This window comes from Natator depressus, chromosome 4 (genome assembly GCF_965152275.1).
Source record: "Natator depressus isolate rNatDep1 chromosome 4, rNatDep2.hap1, whole genome shotgun sequence".
NCBI classification, from domain to species: domain Eukaryota; kingdom Metazoa; phylum Chordata; order Testudines; family Cheloniidae; genus Natator; species Natator depressus.
Window position 1 is genome coordinate 67250857 of NC_134237.1, and position 8892 is coordinate 67259748.

Genomic DNA, 8892 nt, shown 5'->3' on the forward strand with positions numbered 1-8892 from the left:
CAGTTAATGGAACCCTTATCCCCAATGGTACAGATTTTGCCTAAGTTCTGTTACTAGACAACAATATGCAAGGTGTAGCATCAAATGCTCCCACTAATAACATGTTATAGACCAAATTACTCAATATAAGGTTATTTTTATTCATTTCTATTCAAAGTTTACCACACTTTCAGTTAACATTTCTTAATTATCAGGGCATTTTTCTGAAAACTGCAGAATCTGCCACGCAGTCTTGTAATTTATTTTTAATTCTGTGTTTATTTAACTATTCCCCCCCCACCCCCCCCACACACCATTTCTTCAGTTTGCTGTGGCAGTGGGGGTTATAGGTGGATCCAACACTTGGATATCACAGAACTGCCAGAAGCATGGAACTCTGAAATTTGAGGAAGGGATGTTGTACCACACAAAGGCCAATGATGTTAAACTGGAAACCCTGACTGAGAATTTACTATGAGTAAAAACTAAGAAAAGACTTCAAAATGCATTAGACAAATTAAGAGTATCTTTGATTTTTTAAAAAATGTATGCGAGAAGAATAGAAGAAATGCTAGATGTTGTGAAAGGGACTTCTACCTTAACTTATTTGTCAGAACTCTTTGGGCTAGCATGAGGCATACTAAGGGAAACAGTGTTGTGCTGTAAAGTAGTGTCTAGAAGCAAATTTCAGGAAATATTGTTAATATATAATCTAGTGTACTATTAATAACAAGGTAGGTATTCTATGTCTCTTAAGGGTTTTTATTTTTTCTATCCTAGAAGAGTCATTTGCAGAGCAGAGTTATACATTAAAGTGACTTCATAAAGTGCATAATTCTTAGATGTGTTGATGTATACCATGAAAGACACAGAATCATACACTTTACATTCACTTTGCGAGTCACTATTATAGTGTTACTTCTGGAATTAGACACCCTTCAGATGCACACTTTTTAAAAAGCATTAGTTTCTCAGATATCCCTGAAGCATATGTCATGACCAATAAAGGTTTGGTGCTTTTTGTTTGTATAATTTTGAATAAATGGCATTCTTACTTATTTATCAAATTTCAAATGTTAAGCTGTTCTGGTGACAGTTATCACCTTTTCATATGGATAATCAGCAGTTAGTAAATCTTGCTTTGACTGTCAAAGTGGATCTTTAGCTAAAGTAGCATTCAGATTATACTTAAAGCAGGAAAACGCATACCCAGATAATAAATAATGACTTGCTTTATTAGTCATATAAGAATGTTTTCTTTACATAATTACAAGATACAGTGAGATTAATGTTTGATATCATTTAAAATACAGTGAAACCTTATTAGGCATCATCCTGTCTTAAGAGACAACATCAAAGTTTCCCCTAACGCATATTAGGCCAGATCCTCCAATGTGTATTGTTAAGATAGCTTTGTGCCACCCTGCTCATTCTTGGTAGACCAACAGCCACCATAACCAGATGTCAGAGGATCCCCCAGTGGAACCTCCTGTGATAGGCTCACCCTAATGACTCCGATCCCTACCCCATTCCCTGTAGCCGCTGCAGGGTTTGTGGATGGGGAGAAAAGAGTCTGGGCAGGGTATCCCTCTGCTAGGCTGTTGTAATTGCCCTTTCGAGCCTCTGGAAGCCAGCCCAAGTTAGAACAGTTGGTAACGACCGGCACAGAGTGGCACTATGAGCTGGGAGTGCAGTAAGCCACCTTTGTACCACTCCCCCCAACTTGCATTTACTGCTTCTTGGCCAGATCCCAGTATCTTGCTTACTGAGTGACCTGCTGTATTAGACAAGCAACGTTTTATCTGTCCCTCTTTTGAGTGGTCATTTAAAACAGACCTCAGAGTGTTTGCTATAAAGAGCCTCATTTATTTAAAATGCAATATACAGTGAAAGAATTTGCCAGTATTCCCTTTCTTGAATATGATATATATATTCACTATATATATATATATTCCATCTACTGAAAGAGGCTGACTAGGGAAGACACAAATTCAGTACTTTTATCTGAAATTTGAAAACAAATGACCTTGAAAAAGAGCAAGTGGCAAGAAAAACAGCTTTCGAGTCTCATATTTTGCTGTTGTAAATTATTTGGATTTGTCTTGATCTATCTTTTAAAAAAACACTTGAGGCTGAACACGTCAAAGCAGAATTTGAAAACAAGAAGCACTGTTGAGAGAGAGAGAAAAAGCTGAAGAATGAAAGAGCGGTGATTAAATGTGGTGGTGTCATCAATTCTGGAAGACAAGAGAAAGTCTTTTTTCTTTTTGTTCATGCTTTTCATTGCTGTAAGATCATGGAAAATATCCCAATGGTTGTTCGAAAATCCCTTGTGGTGGTGAAGCTGTTGAATGAAGAACAGCTGTGTGCATCCTAAGCGAGATGGATTGTTTCAAGTGAAATGGTCTCTGGAAATAGCGTTCAAATGAAAAATGTTCACTACTGCCATCACCCTTACTGTCTGCTGTACATCCAGAAAGGAGCGATGTATATGCCTCTTATAGACCCATGTTAAATACTCCTGGTTCAAATACTTGTGACTTGGGAATACTTAATATTTGTTGTTTTAGTTTCCTGTTTTCTTTCTTTACATTAAAAAAAAAAGTTGTGAAAATCAGACACGAGTTTGCAGTTAAACTCATCACATCAGAGGTACTTAATGAAATGAACCTTTCGCACAAATAATACACTTTTGTCCAAGAACTAGAGTATTCTCCAAACTACATCCCCACCCTTGCTTAGTTTGTATTTTGTCATATATCTTTGCTGAACTACACATCTGCGCAGAAAAGCATTTATCATTTTTAACTTACTTTTATTTTCCTATTAGAAATCCTATTAGAAATAGAAATCACCTTTGAGTGAAATGATCTTCTCCATACAGCTGTATTTAATTCTGCAAAAGTGGGCTTGGGGAAATGAGATCTTGTTCATACCAACTAAGTGATTAAATCTTGAACAAAATTATGGTAGGTAGCATGGTGGGTTGTTGGGGTTTTTTTTGGGGGGGGGCCTTTGCTGCTTCTGTGTATTGCCTTAATGTCTGAAAAAAAGTATCTGTGTTTTGAGGAGGGTATTCTGGGACAGATTCACCAAACATGAGTTAGTTTTAATGCAATTAGCTGCCTCATCTTATTTCATTAAGATCACATTGAAATTTTGAGAATTGCCTCTGTTCTGCTTTTACATGCCTGGGAACTTTCAGTACAATGGTTTTTATTTAACTTTTTTTAAAAAAAAACAGCAGCAGCATTTCATTCTCCATTAAGGCTCTGCCCTTGCAAACTCTTATTGCACATGTTTCACTTTAAGAAAGAGTACTTCCTGGAGCTACTCACATGCTTACAGTTAAGTATTTGTTTGTAGGATCAGGGCGTAAATCAATAATTCAAGAAGTTGAGATAGAGGTGGTTAGGGACTATTTAGAAAAGCTGGACGTGCACAAGTCCATGGGGCCGGACGAGTTGCATCCGAGAGTGCTGAAGGAATTGGCGGCTGTGATTGCAGAGCCCTTGGCCACTATCTTTGAAAACTCATGGCGAATGGGGGAAGTCCCGGATGACTGGAAAAAGGCTAATGTAGTGCCAATCTTTAAAAAAGGGAAGAAGGAGGATCCTGGGAACTACAGGCCAGTCAGCCTCACCTCAGTCCCTGGAAAAATCATGGAGCAGGTCCTCAAAGAATCAATCCTGAAGCACTTACATGAGAGGAAAGTGATCAGGAACAGTCAGCATGGGTTCACCAAGGGAAGGTCATGCCTGACTAATCTAATCGCCTTTTATGATGAGATTACTGGTTCTGTGGATGAAGGGAAAGCAGTGGATGTATTGTTTCTTGACTTTAGCAAAGCTTTTGACACGGTCTCCCACAGTATTCTTGTCAGCAAGTTAAGGAAGTATGGGCTAGATGAATGCACTATAAGGTGGGTAGAAAGCTGGCTAGATTGTCGGGCTCAACGGGTAGTGATCAATGGCTCCATGTCTAGTTGGCAGGCGGTGTCAAGTGGAGTGCCCCAGGGGTCGGTCCTGGGGCCGGTTTTGTTCAATATCTTCATAAATGATCTGGAGGATGGTGTGGATTGCACTCTCAGCAAATTTGCGGATGATACTAAACTGGGAGGAGTGGTAGATACGCTGGAGGGGAGGGATAGGATACAGAAGGACCTAGACAAATTGGAGGATTGGGCCAAAAGAAATCTGATGAGGTTCAATAAGGATAAGTGCAGGGTCCTGCACTTAGGATGGAAGAATCCAATGCACCGCTACAGACTAGGGACCGAATGGCTAGGCAGCAGTTCTGCAGAAAAGGACCTAGGGGTGACAGTGGACGAGAAGCTGGATATGAGTCAACAGTGTGCCCTTGTTGCCAAGAAGGCCAATGGCATTTTGGGATGTATAAGTAGGGGCATAGCGAGCAGATCGAGGGACGTGATCGTTCCCCTCTATTCGACACTGGTGAGGCCTCATCTGGAGTACTGTGTCCAGTTTTGGGCCCCACACTACAAGAAGGATGTGGATAAATTGGAGAGAGTCCAGCGAAGGGCAACAAAAATGATTAGGGGTCTAGAGCACATGACTTATGAGGAGAGGCTGAGGGAGCTGGGATTGTTTAGTCTGCAGAAGAGAAGAATGAGGGGGGATTTGATAGCTGCTTTCAACTACCTGAAAGGGGGTTCCAAAGAGGATGGCTCTAGACTGTTCTCAATGGTAGCAGATGACAGAACAAGGAGTAATGGTCTCAAGTTGCAATGGGGGAGGTTTAGATTGGATATTAGGAAAAACTTTTTCACTAAGAGGGTGGTGAAACACTGGAATGCGTTACCTAGGGAGGTGGTAGAATCTCCTTCCTTAGAGGTTTTTAAGGTCAGGCTTGACAAAGCCCTGGCTGGGATGATTTAACTGGGAATTGGTCCTGCTTCGAGCAGGGGGTTGGACTAGATGACCTTCTGGGGTCCCTTCCAACCCTGATATTCTATGATTCTATGATTCTATGATTCTAAGTTGATCTATAAATTCCTTTTATGGTCTGGTTCCAGTGCACTTTAAAGACCATCTGCCTCTCTCTCTCTCTCTCTCTCTTCATTCCCTGCCTGGATAGTTGAGATTATCTGAGACATCTGATCCGACAGTCCTCAGATATGTTTGTTTTGAAGGGTGAGGCAGAGGTAGGTCACAACTCTTTATTTTGCTCCTAAGAAAACTCAGTTTTCTTGAACTGCAGATCATACCAATCTGTTTACCTGGACTTTTTTTTGGGTGGGAGGATGTGTGTGTCTGAAGCAGTAAGGGGTTGGGGAGACCTATTTGTGCAGTAGTTACTGTAGCACTGGTTCACTGATGCCCTGAACTGTTTTTAACTGTTGTTTTAAATCCACCTGGAGATTATAGATAGATGCATCATATACATGTAAAAACTAAATAATTCTTTTCTGGGCTAACTGGTACAATGTGTTCACAATGTGCCAACCTTTCACTGCTGGCATTCTGGTTTATGGTATGGCTCAAGTAACAAATCAAATGAATGTGGAGGGCATCTTAAACCACCACACAGCTTTTGTCCGCATCATCAAGCCTCCTCACAGCTTGAAACAATTTGACAGGACTGATCTTAGACAAGGCAAGTAAAGTCCTGTTGTCAGTCCACTCAACCATGCTCCCTCTAGCACACTAATGGGCTCCCTTCCCATATTTCCATAGACATTCAGACAGTGAGAAAATAATTTTGCAGACGTTTTCTGGGAAATTAGTACATTATTCTTCCCTTTTCTTCTCATGAGACATTCATTATCCATTACCTTTTTCTAAATCTTGTAGTCTTTGGTGGATGGATGGCAAAGCCTGCCAGAATTCAAAAGTCAGGCTTTAACATCATATACTTATTTGCTTTTGTTCTAAATCCAGTGAATTCAGATTTCCCTCGATGATTATATAGAGACATCAATATATCACAGACACTCATGGCCCATGCCAGGGCACCATTCCATATGTCATCCATTTGAGAGGTGTGTGATTAAGTGCAAGCACCATAGGCCTGGAGTTTTTCCCCCTGATCTCTTTCTCATCTGGATCCAGGACAATAACCCTATCCTGTATACACACAGCATAGCAGAGGTCCTGATGGGTGATAATGGAAGCTCAATGGTTACAAATATGGAGTAGAGGTGTAGCTTCAGCTATTTGCACTATCACTGAAGAAAACCATTTTAACTATCTTACTCCTCTACATTGTAAACAAATATACATCAAAAATTATTACAGAAAATGTGGTGGACTTACCCCAGGGATCATGCTCAACTTTGATTTTTGTTCTTCTTGCTGGGTGTCCCTTAAAAAGAAAATATAATCTACAAATATGAAATTAAATTTATATTTACTAGAAGTATAGCAGGGTGTTAGTATTAACAATAGAAAATTCAAAAAATAATTACCTGAAATGCTTCCACACAACAGTATAGTTATTATTCCTCAAATTTATTGAGGAAAAACAGACATGGTTAAATCAAACCAAAACAAACAAAAGCAAGCAAACAAAATCAGTTGTGAAACATACTGTAGACACCAGGATAATTAGTCTCCCTTAGAAATCTTTACTTAAAATATAAAACTGCCTTTGGAAATACCATATCTTGGACATTGTGGATTTTTCTACACGCAATCATTATGTCATGACTGAAGTATATGCCAGTGAAAAATGCAGCAGTACCTTCCACAGATGTTCTATGGTCATGTGATCTCTATTCTATGAAAACTCAACAATAGAATGTTGTTTTGTGGTTAATTTTTCTTTGAAGGTGCTCAAAAAGAAGTCCTTTTATGCCTTTCCCTACCACACTTCTTAGTCTTCAAAGCTACTGTGAACGGAAAAGTATTTTTGTACATATTCAGAGAAATCTAAATGAATTCATAAATATTCATCTAGGGACTGAGGATTTTTTATGCCCAAGGGGCTTCATTTAAGGAATGTGTCTCAGTACTCTGAGCACATCATCCTTTTTTTCCCACGTGCAATTTATTTGTTAGACCACCTTATTATCTTCAGAACCAAGAAACAAATATTTTTCTCATTGGCAGCCTACCCATCTCTGTTCTAATTTTACTGAAGCCCAATTTTAGAGAAGATCTGTGCTCTTGCCTGAAGACTACTGGTTCCTAATCAGAGTTTGGTGAACACTATGATTTAGAATAATTTACTCTTCTCCCTTCCTTCTGATGTTTATTTAATCTAAGGATTTATTACTATTTCAGCCAGGCTAGGAATGGGCCTTCTTCTGTGTTTCTCGATGCCTGTAATTCAGATAGTCTGGTCCATATTTCTCAGAACTCTAGTTCTTTATTTATCTACCTGTCAATCATTCTATTTGCCTGGGGATCATGAGGAAATCAGTTTTCATAGTCTTTTGGACAGCTGTCAAGATGGGGCGCTACACAGAAGTCCAAAGGAGTTGTATAGGCCAGAATTTGATCCTTACAGTTTATCACCCAATATCCTTCCTGAATTAAAAGGGTTCATTACTGTTCATTGGCTTGTTTTTCAACACCACAAATCGACTAATAACACATCTCTGACATTCAGTGTAATCTTTAACTGTCAAAGGAAATAGATGCCAAGTCATTTACAGGCTAAGAGTAAATTGTAATCTTAATAGAGATACATTTGCATTCTGAGAACTTTTTTCTTTTGTGTAAATGAACTAACTCTCCATCACCTCCTATCCCATAACCAAATCTGAAAGAGCCCATCCACTGTGTGTCCTGGAGCAGGATAAGGAGAAGCTATTGGAATAAAACAGTTTTCAAATGCAAAGCACACAATCCAGTGCACAAATTACATCATAGCACAACTATTTCTGAACTCTTGCCACCTCACTGACAGCATGAGTGGTGTCCAATACTCCTTTCCCACGGACATTTTCTCCATGGACAGTCTGGACCTCCATTGTCTCCTCTTCTGAAAGAGCCCTGGGCCTTAATTTGTGGTCAAAACTGCCTTCCTAGCCACAGCCTTGTTGGCCACACTCTTCTTGACATCCTGGTTGGAGTGCTCTCCACATCTTCTTAATATCCACCAGCACCCTCCTGTGGCCTCTTAAACATCCTACACTGCCATCTGCTACAAGAATGCCCCTTGTCGAAGTCCCTGATTACCAGTGACCTTTTGTGCACCCACACCATCTGACATTAATATCTCCACTTATCCTTTCAAAGAGCTCCAGGGGGTATTATACTAGACAACCATTCTTTGTATTGTATAAGATCTCTTGTTTGGTAAGGTAACTCCACTGCTGGTGAAGGCAACAACTAGTGGGTTTCTGTTTTTGCTGGCCTGGCTGGTCTGTAAAGAAACATACCGTATTTGTGGATTTAGAGCCTGCATAGCAAACAGCCTTCCAGTGAACCCAGACTCCCCTCCCATCAGCCAGTGATTTCTTTTAGCATGTAGCATACAAACCAGAAAAAAAAAATGTTTTCCCATAGCAGTGCTTGATCACACTCCAGAGTCCTGTCTGCATAGCTTCCATTAAAACATTATTGGGAATTTCTGATTAAAAGAATTGATTTTACACAGCAAATAAAAATTCAGATAAATTATCTGAGAACATGTTCCTATACTTGCAGCAGACCAGATGCAAGCTAAGTTAGTGTTACTTTAGTTGTATCAAACAGGACTTCATGAACCAGCTGCATAGAAACAGAAAGATGGAGCAATACTGAGAATGCATTTTGGAAAGGATACATGATTCCTCACAACCCTCTTGAAAATCCAAGTTAGGTCACCCTCACAGTCCCCAGAAGGCACAGCACTTGACCTGCATGTGCATGTATCTGATCTAATTTTCGTTAAAAATATAAACAACAAAGAAAACTTTTGAAAATGCTCATGACAAAATGCACAAGAATATATATTGGCATATAC